The sequence below is a fragment of the Mya arenaria genome, chromosome 9, assembly GCF_026914265.1.
Source record: "Mya arenaria isolate MELC-2E11 chromosome 9, ASM2691426v1".
NCBI classification, from domain to species: Eukaryota; Metazoa; Mollusca; class Bivalvia; order Myida; family Myidae; genus Mya; species Mya arenaria.
This window is the reverse complement of record NC_069130.1, coordinates 34,429,140-34,446,308: the sequence shown is the minus strand read 5'-3', so window position 1 is coordinate 34,446,308 and position 17,169 is coordinate 34,429,140. Positions and strand designations below refer to the sequence as shown.

Below are 17,169 nucleotides of genomic sequence, written 5' to 3'. Positions count from 1 at the left end.
AGATTGTGTTAGATGCTTTTTAAAATCTATCAAATGGCTTTAATGCTGCACTTTCACAGATTGACAAATTTGCCAACTTTTAAATTTTTTGTCTTGGAATGAGCTGATTTTTGCTATAATAAAAATTGTCTGGAAACGTGATAAAAGACTGATAACCAAAGATTAGATTGCAGTTTTTCATATTAACCTTTGAAAATTGGTGTTTTATGGCTAATAGAGTTTCTAACGCATAAAGATAAAATGAATTATTCTTTAAAGTCATGCAGAGTTCCAAATTTTACCACTAGTTACTCTTGAAAAATGTGTTCACAATTCAATGGTTTATCCCCAAAAGTATGTGCAAATACTAAAAAAAAACTAGGAAAGGACCATTTTATGAGGGGTCAGGATGGTTGTCACGTGTGGTATAGTTGACCACCTCTCACCCAAGAGGTGTGTTTGAACCCAAACTTGGAGTACTTTATCATAGGGTCTCCAAAAGGACACTGGACTGGTCTGTGGAACTGGACTGGTCCCAGGAAACAGACTTGATAGTGATTTTATAAGCTTTCTGCCTAATTTAGCAAACTTGAATGAGTATAAACAACATACTTAAAGATCAGGTTCTCAGGTGCTCTCTTTTATGCAATAACCCAAATTTCTTTTCTTTGAATTTATATCAATTTTTTTTTGGGGGGGATCGAAAATAGGTCTGCATACCATTTCTCCTAGCAAATTTTAATTGTACCACTCAGCATTTTAAAAGGTGTCAATTTTTAACTGTTCAAAACTGCTACTTAAAGATTTTTGGTAAATTTGGCCCGATATCTGATATACAAGATATTTATCTTGAAACTATCATCTTCTGGTCATCAACCTTTAGTAATTGGTAGTTAACCACTCTTTAAGGGGTAGCCATAGGTCTTCAGGTATCATCTTGTTATCATTTAATTGAATAAACCAGCAGATTCTATTACCTGTTTATCCAATAATTCTGACTTAATGAAATTTGGATGTTGAAAACCTCTAACATCATGAAGATGATGTCGGTGTAAGGTCACTGGTGATGTCTGTCAAGGAAAATAATTGAGGACAACTCTTATTTCATGATATGTTTGTGTTAGGTGATTTTACTCTGCATGTACAAATATATGATTATATAGGTCTCAAGAGGAATGACCTTTAATGTATGAAGCTCTAGCAAAAATCAAAAACACTATCATCCAAGTGAATGTCATTGTTTGAAATGTTCTACTTCTTTATTAGGCTATGTTAAGTTCCCTTGAAATGTTCTACTACTTTATCAGGCATGTTAAGTATCCCTGACATGCTCTGCCTCTAAACCATGCATGTTAAATTCTCTTGAAATGTTCAACTGCTTCATAAGGCAATTTCCTTAAACTGTTCAGCTGCTTCATATGGCAACGTTAAATTCTCTTGAAATGTTCTGCTGCTTCGAACGGCAATGTTAAATTTCCTTAAACTGTTCAGCTGCTTCATATGGCAACGTTAAGTTCCCTTAAAATGTTCTGCTGCTTCATAAGGCAATGTTAAATTCTCTTGAAATGTTCTGCTGCTTCATACGGCAATGTTAAGTTCCCTTGAAATGTTCTGCTGCTTCATACGGTAATGTTAAGTTCCCTTGAAATGTTCTGCTCTTCATAAGGCAATGTTCAGTTCCCTTGAAATGTTCTGCTGCTTCATAAGGCAATGTTAAGCTCCCTTGAAATATTCTGCTTCTTCATAAGTCAATGTTTAGTTCTCTTGAAATGTTCTGCTGCTTTATCAGATAATGTTTAGTTCACTTCCGCTTCTTCATTAGGCAATAGTAGGCTCCCTTGAAATGTTCTGCTTCTTCCTTAGGCAACAGTAAGCTCCCTTGAGATGCTCCTCTTCTTCCTTAGGCAACAGTAAGCTCCCTTGAGATGTTCTGCTTCTTCCTTAGGCAACAGTAAGCTCCCTTGAGATGCTCCTCTTCTTCATTAGGCAACAGTAAGCTCCCTTGAGATGCTCCTCTTTTCCTTAGGCAACAGTAAGCTCCCTTGAGATGTTCTGCTTCTTCCTTAGGCAACAGTAAGCTCCCTAAAAATGTTCTACTTCTTCCTTAGGCAACAGTAAGCTCCCTTGAAATGTTCTGCTTCTTCCTTAGGCAACAGTAAGCTCCCTTGAGATGCTCCTCTTCTTCATTAGGCAACAGTAAGCTCCCTTGAGATGCTCCTCTTCTTCATTAGGCAACAGTAAGCTCCCTTGAGATGCTCCTCTTCTTCATTAGGCAACAGTAAGCTCCCTTGAGATGCTCCTCTTCTTCATTAGGCAACAGTAAGCTCCCTTGAGATGCTCCTCTTCTTCATTAGGCAACAGTAAGCTCCCTTGAGATGCTCCTCTTCTTCATTAGGCAACAGTAAGCTCCCTTGAGATGTTCTGCTTCTTCCTTAGGCAACAGTAAGCTCCCTTGAGATGCTCCTCTTCTTCATTAGGCAACAGTAAGCTCCCTTGAGATGTTCTGCTTCTTCCTTAGGCAACAGTAAGCTCCCTTGAGATGCTCCTCTTCTTCATTAGGCAACAGTAAGCTCCCTTGAGATGCTCCTCTTCTTCATTAGGCAACAGTAAGCTCTATTGAAATGTTCTGCTTCTTCCTTAGGCAACAGTAAGCTCCCTTGAGATGCATCCTCTTCTTCATTAGGCAACAGTAAGCTCCCTTGAGATGCTCCTTTTCTTCATTAGTCAACAGTAAGCTCTCTTGAGATGCTCCTCTTCTTCATTAGACAACAGTAAGCTCCCTTGTGATGTTCTGCTTTTTCCTTAGGCAACAGTAAGCTCCCTTGAGATGCTCCTCTTCTTCATTAGGCAACAGTAAGCTCTATTGAAATGTTCTGCTTCTTCCTTAGGCAACAGTAAGCTCCCTTGAGATGCTCCTCTTCCTTAGGCAACAGTAAGCTCCCTTGAGATGCTCCTCTTCTTCATTAGGCAACAGTAAGCTCCCTTGAGATGTTCTGCTTCTTCCTTAGGCAACAGTAAGCTCCCTTGAGATGCTCCTCTTCTTCATTAGGCAACAGTAAGCTCCCTTGTGTTGCTCCCCTTCTTCATTAGGCAACAGTAAGCTCCCTTGTGTTGCTCCTCTTCCTCATTAGGCAACAGTAAGCTCCCTTGAGATGTTCTGCTTCTTCCTTAGGCAACAGTAAGCTCCCTTGAGATGCTCCTCTTCTTCATTAGGCAACAGTAAGCTCCCTTGAGATGTTCTGCTTCTTCATTAGGCAACAGTAAGCTCCCTTGAGATGTTCTGCTTCTTCCTTAGGCAACAGTAAGCTCCCTTGAGATGCTCCTCTTCTTCATTAGGCAACAGTAAGCTCCCTTGAGATGCTCCTCTTCTTCATTAGGCAACAGTAAGCTCCCTTGAGATGTTCTGCTTCTTCCTTAGGCAACAGTAAGCTCCCTTGAGATGCTCCTCTTCTTCATTAGGCAACAGTAAGCTCCCTTGAGATGTTCTGCTTCTTCATTAGGCAACAGTAAGCTCCCTTGAGATGCTCCTCTTCTTCATTAGGCAACAGTAAGCTCCCTTGAGATGCTACTCTTCTTCATTAGGCAACAGTAAGCTCCCTTGTGTTGCTCCCCTTCTTCATTAGGCAACAGTAAGCTCCCTTGAGATGTTCTGCTTCTTCATTAGGCAACAGTAAGCTCCCTTGAGATGCTACTCTTCTTCATTAGGCAACAGTAAGCTCCCTTGTGTTGCTCCTCTTCTTCATTAGGCAACAGTAAGCTCCCTTGAGATGCTCCTCTTCTTCATTAGGCAACAGTAAGCTCCCTTGAGATGCTCCTCTTCTTCATTAGGCAACAGTAAGCTCCCTTGAGATGCTCCTCTTCTTCATTAGGCAACAGTAAGCTCCCTTGAGATGTTCTGCTTCTTCCTTAGGCAACAGTAAGCTCCCTTGAGATGCATCCTCTTCTTCATTAGGCAACAGTAAGCTCCCTTGAGATGCTCCTTTTCTTCATTAGTCAACAGTAAGCTCTCTTGAGATGCTCCTCTTCTTCATTAGACAACAGTAAGCTCCCTTGAGATGTTCTGCTTCTTCCTTAGGCAACAGTAAGCTCCCTTGAGATGCTCCTCTTCTTCATTAGGCAACAGTAAGCTCTATTGAAATGTTCTGCTTCTTCCTTAGGCAACAGTAAGCTCCCTTGAGATGCTCATCTTCCTTAGGCAACAGTAAGCTCCCTTGAGATGCTCCTCTTCTTCATTAGGCAACAGTAAGCTCCCTTGAGATGTTCTGCTTCTTCATTAGGCAACAGTAAGCTCCCTTGAGATGCTACTCTTCTTCATTAGGCAACAGTAAGCTCCCTTGTGTTGCTCCCCTTCTTCATTAGGCAACAGTAAGCTCCCTTGTGTTGCTCCCCTTCCTCATTAGGCAACAGTAAGCTCCCTTGAGATGTTCTGCTTCTTCCTTAGGCAACAGTAAGCTCCCTTGAGATGCTCCTCTTCTTCATTAGGCAACAGTAAGCTCCCTTGAGATGTTCTGCTTCTTCATTAGGCAACAGTAAGCTCCCTTGAGATGTTCTGCTTCTTCCTTAGGCAACAGTAAGCTCCCTTGAGATGCTCCTCTTCTTCATTAGGCAACAGTAAGCTCCCTTGAGATGCTCCTCTTCTTCATTAGGCAACAGTAAGCTCCCTTGAGATGTTCTGCTTCTTCCTTAGGCAACAGTAAGCTCCCTTGAGATGCTCCTCTTCTTCATTAGGCAACAGTAAGCTCCCTTGAGATGCTCCTCTTCTTCATTAGGCAACAGTAAGCTCCCTTGAGATGCTCCTCTTCTTCATTAGGCAACAGTAAGCTCCCTTGAGATGCTACTCTTCTTCATTAGGCAACAGTAAGCTCCCTTGTGTTGCTCCCCTTCTTCATTAGGCAACAGTAAGCTCCCTTGAGATGTTCTGCTTCTTCATTAGGCAACAGTAAGCTCCCTTGAGATGCTACTCTTCTTCATTAGGCAACAGTAAGCTCCCTTGTGTTGCTCCCCTTCTTCATTAGGCAACAGTAAGCTCCCTTGAGATGCTCCTCTTCATTAGGCAACAGTAAGCTCCCTTGAGATGCTCCTCTTCTTCATTAGGCAACAGTAAGCTCCCTTGAAATGCTCCTCTTCTTCATTAGGCAACAGTAAGCTCCCTTGAGATGCTCCTCTTCTTCATTAGGCAACAGTAAGCTCCCTTAAGATGTTCTGCTTCTTCCTTAGGCAACAGTAAGCTCCCTTGAGATGCTCCTCTTCAGTAGGCAACTGTGAGTAAGCTCCTTTGAAATGTTCTGCTGCTTCATTAGGCAACAGTAAGCTCCCTTGAGATGCTCTGCTGCTTCATTAGGCAACAGTAAGCTCCTTTGAAATGTTCTGCTGCTTCATTAGGCAACAGTAAGCTCCCTTGAGATGCTCCTCTTCAGTAGGCAACAGTAAGCTCCCTTGAGATGTTCTGCTTCTTCATTAGGCAACAGTAAGCTCCCTTGAGATGCTCCTCTTCTTCATTAGGCAACAGTAAGCTCCCTTGAGATGCTCCTCTTCTTCATTAGGCAACAGTAAGCTCCCTTGAGATGCTCCTCTTCTTCATTAGGCAACAGTAAGCTCCCTTGAGATGTTCTGCTTCTTCCTTAGGCAACAGTAAGCTCCCTTGAGATGCTCCTCTTCTTCAGTAGGCAACTGTGAGTAAGCTCCTTTGAAATGTTCTGCTGCTTCATACGGCAATGTTAAGTTCCATTGAAATGATCTGCTTCATCATTAGGCAATGTTAAGCTCCCTTAGAATGTTCTTCTTCTTCCTTAGGCAACAGTAAGCTCCCTTGAAATGTTCTGCTTCTTCCTTAGGCAACAGTAAGCTCCCTAAAAATGTTCTACTTCTTCCTTAGGCAACAGTAAGCTCCCTTGAAATGTTCTACTTCTTCCTTAGGCAACAGTAAGCTCCCTTGAAATGTTCTGCTTCTTCCTTAGGCAACAGTAAGCTCCCTTGAAATGTTCTACTTCTTCCTTAGGCAACAGTAAGCTCCCCAAAAATGTTCTTCTTCTTCCTTATGCAACAGTAAGCTCCCTTGAAATGTTCTGCTTCTTCCTTAGGCAACAGTAAGCTCCCTAAAAATGTTCTACTTCTTCCTTAGGCAACAGTAAGCTCCCTTGAAATGTTCTACTTCTTCCTTAGGCAACAGTAAGCTCCCTTGAAATGTTCTGCTTCTTCCTTAGGCAACAGACAGTAAGCTCTCTAAAAATGTTCTACTTCTTCCTTAGGCAACAGAAAGCTCCCTTGAAGTGTTCTACTTCTTCCTTAGGCAACAGTAATCTCCCTTGAAATGTTCTGCTTCTTCCTTAGGCAACAGTAAGCTCCCTTGAAATGTTCTGCTTCTTCCTTAGGCAACAGTAAGCTCCCTTGAAATGTTCTGCTTCTTCCTTAGGCAACAGTAAGCTCCCTTGAAATGTTCTTCTTCTTCATTAGGCAACAGTAAGCTCCCTTGAGATGTTCTGCTTCTTCCTTAGGCAACAGTAAGCTCCCTTGAAATGTTCTGCTTCTTCCTTAGGCAACAGTAAGCTCCCTTGAGATGCTCCTCTTCTTCATTAGGCAACAGTAAGCTCCCTTGAGATGTTCTGCTTCTTCCTTAGGCAACAGTAAGCTCCCTTGAAATGTTCTGCTTCTTCCTTAGGCAACAGTAAGCTCCCTTGAAATGTTCTGCTTCTTCCTTAGGCAACAGTAAGCTCCCTTGAAATGTTCTGCTTCTTCCTTAGGCAACAGTAAGCTCCCTTGAAATGTTCTTCTTCTTCATTAGGCAACAGTAAGCTCCCTTGAGATGTTCTGCTTCTTCCTTAGGCAACAGTAAGCTCCCTTGAAATGTTCTGCTTCTTCCTTAGGCAACAGTAAGCTCCCTTGAAATGTTCTGCTTCTTCCTTAGGCAACAGTAAGCTCCCTTGAGATGTTCTGCTTCTTCCTTAGGCAACAGTAAGCTCCCTTGAGATGTTCTGCTTCTTCATTAGGCAACAGTAAGCTCCCTTGAGATGTTCTGCTTCTTCCTTAGGCAACAGTAAGCTCCCTTGAGATGTTCTGCTTCTTCCTTAGGCAACAGTAAGCTCCCTTGAAATGTTCTACTTCTTCATTAGGCAACAGTAAGCTCCCTTGAGATGTTCTGCTTCTTCATTAGTCAATGTTAAGTTCCCTTGAAATGTGTTATTTAGCCACAAGGAAATGTTAAGCATTCCTGCAACTTGTTGTTTCTCTTTTAATCTGGCCACTGGTTTAGTATCATTGCTTCTGGCTGCTTGACTGTTTCATTCTCTTCAAAATATATCAGCTAATTGTGAGATTTCAGCATTTTGTTCCTTCTAGGCTGTCTCAATGTTTAATGACTTTAATCTAAAATCTGAATACATTGCAAATAAAGGGCCCTTGTTGAACTAAATACTTGCATTTGACTGCTTTTAAATAACTTTGGATTTTTCTTTAACCCACTCCATTAAGGTGAACAAAGATCTTACAGAGCCTGGAATGTTACCTGTGTTTCAAAATGTAATGATTTCTTACTAGATGAATATAAACAACTTGAAGTCTTCACAGATGGTATTGTAAACACATGAATGTCTGTAGATGAATGATTATCTGTCTGTTGGAGTACCTATTCCTATTGGTGTGATCCATGTGTGTGTGTGTGTAATGTTGTTAGAACTTGCTGCTACAAATTATTCTTTACATAGCCTAGGAAGCATTCTCTGCAGTCTCTTTTTGCAGTCATCAAAATCAGACTTTGAATGAACAAGCCTGACTTCTTACACTAATGCTTGGCATTAAATTCTTCCAACAATTAAGCCCTGCTAAATAATATCCAGAATTTGAGAAACCAAGATAATTGGTGTCCTGAGTTCTCTATATGTATAAATGTACATCTGCAAAGTAACCCTTTAGAGCTATAGGTGTCCGCCCCTCACCCAGTTTGTTGGTTAAACCCCACTAAGATCACTTTCTCCTGGCCTTTCAAGTCAGACACCAGAACCCTGATGATTATGCATGTTACATTGAAATTTTACTAAGGTCAAAATTTGGAAATCATAGTTCACTTAACTAAGATCATTGAAGCTTTCTTCACAATCCGTCAATGCTCCAAACATTTGGCACCATTTGTTGGTTCGGGTTGAGGCCTCTGTACTTCTTGTTCTGTTACATTTTTTGTGCACGACTTGAATAAGAAAAATATCAAAACATTTTGATGTGGAATAACAGATGTTTCAGTGAAAGTGTCAAGATTCAAAAAACAGATATGCTGAAATATGCTCCTGCTTTTCACCACCAAACACATTTCCCTGCAACATATGGTGTAGGGTTTGACCTTAGACATCCTGACATGCATGTGCTATCACACTTCTGAGTATGCCGGAGTATGCCGCCATTGTTGGGGAGACAAAATTAACCTGACAAAATTAACCTCCCTACATAAAATCTAGAGTGGTACTTAAGATCTAGTGTATTTTCGAAGAAAAAGAAACTATGACTCATCATGTCTTCTAATTAAAAATGCTATTCAGATGCAATTACATTTAGATTTGCAATCAAACGTTTCTCCAAAAAGCAGCAGTAGCTTATAATGCACAAGTGTTTATTGTATGCTATCAAAGATTGCACTAACTACAACACTAAAGTTATGACAACACCTGGTCTTTTATATCTTTGAGTAATTGAGCCCGGGAGATAAGCCAGGTTCCCTTGTAGATGTCTTCTCCTTGGGGTGGGGGATGTGGGGAGTGGGGTCACACTCAGATTGTTATGTTTTGATGATTTCGAAGGTCTTTTCAAAGTCTTCAAAGATGTTTACATCGTCTGATGTGGTTTCTTTGAAAGGGTTTAATAAAGGTAATTTTGTGGTAAATTTGATGTGTTTTAATATTGGTAGCTGTTAAATTCGCAGGCCCAGGAATCAGATTTATGATTCTCACTTCAATTTAAGTTGCTTTTTAAAATTCATAAACAAACCACTTGAAAAACATAAGTTGTTCATTATTTTATGAAATACGATTATTTATTTGCTCAGTAGGTATTTTTCCTGGTTCAGTATCCTATGAAATGGTCACAAGGATGGTCAATCAACTGTTTTTATTGACCATCTGGATGACATGCCTTAGCTGTTCCAGTGGTGTGTTGTTGTAAATTATCTTAGGGTGATATGTTTTTGGTTTAGATTTGCAAGGACTGTCTCATGAATTTGCTTGCATATATTGCAATGTTCTTGTGGGCTTGTTGTGGGTTCTCTTGTGAAGTTGTGGCAGATTTGTTATGAGATCTTTGACATTGTTTCATCTACTTGTTCATTAGGATACTTGACAATGATGAGTTATATAGTGATTAAATGTAATTAGTGATTCGGTATTTGTTGCTAACATGGTTTCAACGCAGGCCTCGGATTTTAATTTATCATTTATTCATGAGAATTAAACACACTCAAAATATAAGATGCTCTGTTGATGTATTGTACAGATTTATTTTTGCCCCCAGTTATTTATTCTGGTTCAGTGCCCTGTTAAGTGGAAATCAGGTGGTCATCCAACTGTTTTATTGACCACCTGGACAACCTCACCACTGTTCCTAGGGCTTTATGGCTTATAATACTTCTGCATGCAATTTCTGGAAAATGGTTCAGTTTTCAGACTTGTCATGTATATATACAGTACCATTCCGTGAACATCTGACTTTTCAAGTGCTAGACAATTTGTACAGTTAAATATTAAAGCCAAAAGTCCAGTTAAAGCTGGTTTTGTGGATCAATATAAATTTGCTTCTCATAAGCCAGTTTGTTTGGGTTATCTAAGATTCTTGTGGTCTCTTAGAACTTTGGATTCCTTTTAGATAATATTGAATGCTGTTCTGAAGGCAGTTATCTATTGCGTTGTAACTATCGCCTTAAAAAGTGGCATATAGCTATTACATAATTTTGTAAACGGCTGTTGGCGACATATTGTGGTGGCAGCAGCTAATTCTTCAATCAGTGCTGTCGAAAACTTGCATAGGTTTGGACTCAATTATGAGGAGGGCTTCGGCGACTTGGCAACATGCATTTCCTATTCGACAGAATTCTAGTTGTGATACTAAAGTCACTCATGAAAAGTGGGAATAGGCTTTGTCTTCTGAATAATTGATGGTCTTGCAAAATTCTGGCTCCAATCATTGAATGAGTGAATGAATGGATTGCTTATTTTCAAACGATACATACTGTTTTATACTAATGCATTAATTGTGATAGTCTACTCTCCTTTAGTGTGTTTGTGTGAATGAATGAATGAATGTATAGCTTAATTATAAAGATCATGTACATAGTGTTTTATACTAATGCATTGTGACAGTATTTGAGTGAATGAATGAATGAAAAGCTTGCAAATAAAGATGTACATACAGTTTTATACTAATATTGTGATAGTCTGCTCTTCATGTAGTTGTGTGTTTTTGACTATTTCGCTTAAGTGGTATTTTGTGTTCAGGGTTTTGATTACAAAGATATGAGAAACACATCTGATTTATGAAAATAGGGTTAATGCATTCATGCACAAAGTGTAATTCAATTAATTTCTAATTTATATAGTCATTGAGGGACTGTGAAAGAAATGAAATCGGACACAATTAAGTCATGTAATGACCTATTTATCGAAGCATATAGAAATACATACTATACACTATAAGCACGTACTTGGGTTTGTAAGTTGGTATATTATTCTGTTCACGGAATAGTGAGCAGATATAAAATGTGAGAAAAACTGGGCTGAACTAATATATATCTACATTCGTTGCTTGATATGAAAGATAACATTCTTTCGATGACATAAAAATATTTCTCCAGCACATTCATACATCATTATGGATATATTGGTATTCTAATTACAAAGATTATATGGTATGTGTTTATATACGTGTGATATTTATGGAATAAGTTAAGATGTTAATGCGTTCTATGTACCTAATGATATCTTTTGAAGTGTATGCTTTTAAAATATTTGATTTACTGCAGTTTTAGCAAACATAAATATCATTATTATTGAGGAATATTATTTTACTATAAAGTTGCATTAAACCTCATTTTGGTATGCAATATGTTGGGTTGTTGCTAACATTAATCATATTTCATTGAACTTCTATTCAATTGCATTTTATGTATATACAATTTTTAAATTTTAAACCTTTCAAATGCACAATTTTCAACATTGGTGGTTCTCAGCTTTTTATTGCCAAATTATTGCTCTGACATTTTTATGATGTGTAAATTTTATCAGCGAAATTCTGAGTTTAAAGCAAAAATGGAATAATTATTATTTGAACATAATCAATTTTTCAGCTTATAGATTTTTGTTCCAAACAGATGTTACAATGTTGCAATTATTCTATATTTTCAGATGATAACCTTAGCTAGATGACCAAGGACGTTTGTCTGGCTGTGCTGATCAGCAGTTAACACTGTGTGATATTATCTCCCTTTGGTGAGTTACTGCCCTCGAATGTTGTTTAAATCTTAAAAAAATCAATAATATAATTTCTACAAGATTTTAAATCATAATCAACAGGAGAATGACAGGAGTCTTGGTAGGGATTTCCCTGATGCAAAAAAACAGAGGCCCTGACGCAACTTTCTTGCTGGGGACTCCTGTTTCAACCTTACTGTGTATCCTGGGAACGCCTTCATTTAACTGTTGTTGAATATTAACCTTATTGGGACCCATTACAATCAAATTACCACAGACCCAGGGCTCTCGCGAGGGGGCGACTTGGGCGAAGTGGTCGCCTAAAATTCCCAGACTTCGCCCATTTGTATCATCAAAGCGACATTGACTTTGCCGAAAATTTTAGCACATTGTAAATCTGTCAATCAGCGAGTATTTGGCCAATGTCCCATTAGTCAAAACATCACAATAAGCCATTCATACAAATTGTTAATCTCCTAATCCGATAATTGGGCCGTGTCATCCAATTACCAAAGCCTCGCCAGTAGGCGGAGCTATTGAAAGTTAACCAATCAGAATGTACATTCAGAAGATCCTGATCAAATGATATAAGTTCGTTAAAATGAGATAGAATTGGAGACATAATTATGAAAATCGTGTCAAGCATTAATTTAAGTTAAAAAGTAATAAATATATGTATTGAACAAACAATGCAAGACAAATAAACATTGTTGCTTTTGAAGCAGACGGTCATAGCCATCTCGGGCCATCGGCAAGTAGGCGCTAAGAAAATCAATAACATGACGTATCACCAAATATTTGATTGATTTTAGTGAATTGTTCATGTAAAAAATTATTTGTAAACACAAAATAATATTTATTTTTTTGCTTTATGTAGTTTACTTACAGTAATTTTCTCCTGTCACAGTTACGATGTCCAAAAAAATCGGCGAGATCACCATTTTGTCAGAACAATTTTAATTTTTCAACTTCCCATTATGTATTGGTAAATTTTTCATCAAGGACACTGATTTAAATGTCATTTGGTTCTTAAATGTCAGCATATTTAAAATTATTTAGCCAGAGACAAGTAAATAACAGCACAGCTGAATGTGACATTCGTACCCTATCCCGAATGTACCAAAACAAGATTCGTCCCCCTACTTTATTGACAGTTCATTTATGAGGTCATTATGATTATTTCAAATCCTTAGATGTATTTTTTTGGTTCATTTTAGATGCTATTTGGAGATAAACTATGTGACATTGACAAATACACTTTTGCTGAGCCAAAAATGATACATTATTTTATGAACATTTTATATAGTTATAGCAATCAATTTGAATGTGAATATAAACTGAGGTGTGTGGTATGGCATAGATTTTGTATCAGGTGTTATGAAAAGTATCACTTCTCCCTAAAGTCTCCACACTTCTCCCTAAATTGACTGAAGGGAGAAGTCACTTCTCCCAAAATTTTCAGCCTAGTGAGAGCCCTGAGACCCTAAACCCTTTTGATCATCATTTGATCTTATTATGAAGCAAAGGAAAATTGTTAACCATTAGGGCCAACAGACCCAGGGCTTGGGAAACCATAGGTGGCAGTATCAAATCAAGGATGATCAGCTGTAAGAGGTAATCATTTTTTCCCTAGACCACCATCTTATGATCTTTGAGAGAACAGCCTGGTTAGGTGACAAACAATCCTCACATGCATTCTGGTTGAGAATCGAGCCCAGGTCAACTTGGCTAGGAAGAAGTCCACTCACGAAGTGCAATGTTTGTTAGTCATCTCCTCTGAGCTAAAGTAATCAAAAGGTCACAGTGGTTTTTTTTGGCCCTTTTGGTCAGAACTGTCAATCAATGAGAGTGCAGCTTTAATGCATGGCGTTACCCCACTCAGGTGTTACAGAAGTTCCTAAATATGGCTGAAACTCTAGTGTGAATTCTGCTCCCCCCTAGAACATCATTTCATGTCAGGGACTCATTTTTGTAACCAAATACAAACTAGGTCAGGGGGAAAATTGTCATAAGGAGTCACAAGGGTAATTTGAGTCAAAATATTTACCAATTATGGTGTTATTTGCATGGTGAATTAAGCTAGGTTTCTGACATATTTGAATAAATTAATGCGAAAATAATCTGAAAAACATTTTGTACTTTACTTGGTGAAATTTATGTCATGGTTAGCATGATATTATTATTCAAGATGGCTTACAAAAATGATACGTAAAAGACACAAAAAGATGGCTTGCTTTAAAAGTGTTTAATAATAACTAGGAGAAATGGTTTTAGATTTCTTTTTATACCGAGTCGGCATCTTTCTAACATCTTTCTAACATGCTTTTCAAATAAGGACACCGGAATTTCATTTTACATTGAGATGTTCAATTCTAGCTAAATTGTATGTTTAAATAAATTACATGTCCTTAAATCCATTCATTTAAGGCCAAAAAAAACACTTTTGGTTGGGTAATACCCCATCCTTCATACAAAATTAATTAGTGCCGACCCAGCCATTTTTAGTCTGTGACAGTTAAAAAAATAAAATTGGAAATGAATATTAAATGTGTGTTTTTAATAGCTTTAATTATACAGGAGATTAATTAAACACTATTACCAAACAATGACAATGACATTCTTACATAAAATAAAGCCTAATTTTTATTACAGTACTATAAAAACAAACCTAACTACCGACCTGAATTTAAAATAGTTGCTTAGTAACCGTAACCAAACTATTTTTGTTATTGACCTTTTATGTATCAGGATGAGAGTTGAATGCACAACTAAATTAAGTAATAATTACATTCAGACCACACAATTTTATTTTTTTGCTCTACATATATTGAGTGAGTGAGTAAAATTGGAGCGAGCAAGCGAAATACAAAGACAAATTTTTCATTTTGTAAAACTACTATTTTTTAGCCAATATGCTTAATACTTAAGAATGATAAGCTTGAACAATAACGACGTCATGCACAGTTCCAAGACTAAGTGTAAGCGAAAGTGCATATGTCCTGAAATATAAATCTTGATTATAATCGACCAAGTACAATTGATTGTTGCCAATTTCCGACCCAACCAACCAATTTTTTATCATAATGAATCATTGGAACATCACTTTATTTCAGTTTTCCAAAAGTTGTCATCAACATAATAGCACATGTTTTTGCGCTGCTTTATGGTGTTTGAAATTTTGGGGGGTGGGGGATAAACTTGGGAGTTACAAGTCATATAAAAATAGTAAAATATTTGTTTTAAATTTTCTGAAAGCTTGAAGGTAAATCCATACAAATCCGCTTTAATTCAAGCTTTTATAATGCAATTTCTGCAATCCATTGTAATGTTATGATATGTTAAACAAATGTGCTTATTTCAATATTTCAGCCAGCACACACATTAAGATTATGTAAATTGAAGTTTAATTTCAGTTTAAATTCTGTCTAAATGCTGATGATTTCTTGTCTTGCAGTATAAAAATCTATTATGTTGACAGTCAATTCCCATGAAATTCAGTGCAGATTAAATCTATGACTTTGTAAATCATGTTTTCAATATAATTGTGGTCTTGTTCTTAATTAAATAGCAAAACAAAAAATGGTAACATTCAGTTTTCTAAAATGTCAGCTTGATACCAAAAAATGTCCATGGGTTTTGTTTTCCTAGCAGTACAGTGTAACTACTATGCAAATTAAATTAAAGTCAGCAGTATTATTTTTTGAGAAAAATGAGGCCATTGGTGAGATCAAGTAAATACAATGCCCACTGGGTGAGTGTCATAAATTGAGTTTAAATTTTAATGTACAAATTGATTTAAACTAGTGAAACATTTCCAGCCAAACTTTTTACCTCAAAATACTTCTTGATACAACCAAGAAAAAAGGTTCAAAAAATCAATCATACAAAACATTCGTGTATATGATGGAAATCTCGCCCTCAATTTTTAATGCAGTATTCCAGTTTTTTGGGCTGCAGATGGCGGTATGCGGTACACAGAAACCCAAACATGGCAATTATTCTGTATACAAAAAATAGTTACATATCATTTATTATGAAGAATTTTGGGAAAGCGGAGAAGTATTAAATGGTGCACAGTGGTGGAAGGAGATTACATCCTCTTATAATACAAAATTTAAATTAATATACACAACTGTAAAGACACAACATTGTACGTAATATAGAAGGCCAATGTTAGGCCAAGAAAAGCTAATAATAGTTTCCCAGGCACATTTTTGGGGAAAAAATAGGGAAGAAACGTGAGTTTTTAACCAGGTTTTCACAAAGTGAAACCTGGTTATTAGAATGATGAACGTTGTTGTTCAGGCGGCAGCAGGGCGGCCGGCGGCGTCAAACTCGCCTATGAAACTGATTAATTTCAGTAAGGGTTGACATATCTTGACCAAACTTGGTCTATAGGAAGAGATTATGGATACCTTTCATGGGATTGCGTTTGGGGTCACTAGGGTCAAGGTTTAGGTCACTGTTACTAAAAATAGAAAAACAGTTAAAACTGGTAACTTTAGTCAGGGTCCACATATCTTGACCAAACTTGGTATAATGGAAGAGTTTTATGGAGACCTGTCATGGGATTGTGTTTGGGGTCCCTAGGATCAAGGTCACTTTACTAAAAAAAGAAGAATGGTTGAAACTGAATAACTACGTAGTCAGGGTTCACATATCTTGACCAAACTTAGTCTACAGGAAGAGTTTATGGATACCTTTCATGGGATTGCATTTTGGGTCCCTAGAGCCAAGGTCACTTTACTAAAAATAGAAAAACGGTTGAAACTGAATAACTTCAGTTAGGGTTGACATATCTTGATCCAACTTGGTATAAAGGAAGAGTTTATGGATACCTTTCATGTGATTGTGTTTGGGGTCCCTATGGTCAAGGTCACTGTTACTAAAAATAGAAAAACAGACACAGGCTGAAGTTCTTCTGTCAATCATAGAAAACCAGGTTTTGTCGCATAGTGGCATTTCTTGTTTTATTTTACTGATTTTTTTTTTTCCCAAATTAGTCTTGTTACCAATTAAACCACATATTTTTAATGTGTACAGTGTATGTCAAACCGATATAGTGGGCAGTCTTAATGTAATAATGATAAATTATCATGGACTAAAAATAATCTTATTATAATAATTTCGAAATATTTTTTTTAATGTTTTGGGCTAGAAAATGGTATAAAGTCTATTTTAGTAATTGTATTTTCCTTTTCGAAGCGTGATGTAATAAGCTAATTGTGGGGCCTGAGAAACTAAACTCTTTATTTTTTGGCCTAAAGGCTCATTGTCTTGATGTAATAAATTTGTGAATGAAATAAATGAATTAAATTGACTGGAGGCACAAATGTCAGGGCTGTGTGCGATTTAATTGACAAATGCATTCCTTGATTTTGTGACTGTTAACAGTGTGGCTTATATATATAAATTGTACTGCGTAGAAGTTTTGTATCTACTATCATTAACGTTATCATGATTATAAATGATTCCAACTGAGGGTATTGTCTTCGATGTTTTTGTCATATAAGGCCTAAACAAAAAAAGGTATGTTTTGGGATCAGTGCCCTCCTGGGGGTGGGGGGTACCCGACCAACGTTGTTTTTTTTTACCAGCAAACTCTTTGTTTTTTTTCTTGATTTAACGATAGAATATAAATAAATTAGTTGATCAAAAAGAGTTCAACCAAATATGAATGTTATTCTGACCTGAGAATAATTGAAATATTAGTCAAATTAAGCTATAATGTTAAATTTTGCAAAAGCTT

The 17,169-nt window shown here is 37.3% G+C and overlaps 2 protein-coding genes across 6 annotated transcripts in view; one reads left to right on the top strand and one right to left on the bottom strand.

Annotated features, from left to right (window-relative positions):
• The window catches only part of LOC128203657 (enhancer of split m5 protein-like), a 31,292-nt gene extending 18,914 nt beyond the window's left edge, over nucleotides 1–12,378 (bottom strand). The window contains exon 1 of the mRNA XM_052905164.1: nucleotides 12,307–12,378. The gene's annotated coding sequence lies outside the window, so the exon portion shown is untranslated. The remainder of the gene's footprint in view (nucleotides 1–12,306) is intronic.
• The window catches only part of LOC128203656 (activated Cdc42 kinase-like), a 62,518-nt gene continuing 56,699 nt past the window's right edge, over nucleotides 11,351–17,169 (top strand). For all 5 annotated transcript variants that reach the window (XR_008256002.1, XM_052905160.1, XM_052905161.1 and 2 more), the window contains exon 1: nucleotides 11,351–11,438. The gene's annotated coding sequence lies outside the window, so the exon portion shown is untranslated. The remainder of the gene's footprint in view (nucleotides 11,439–17,169) is intronic.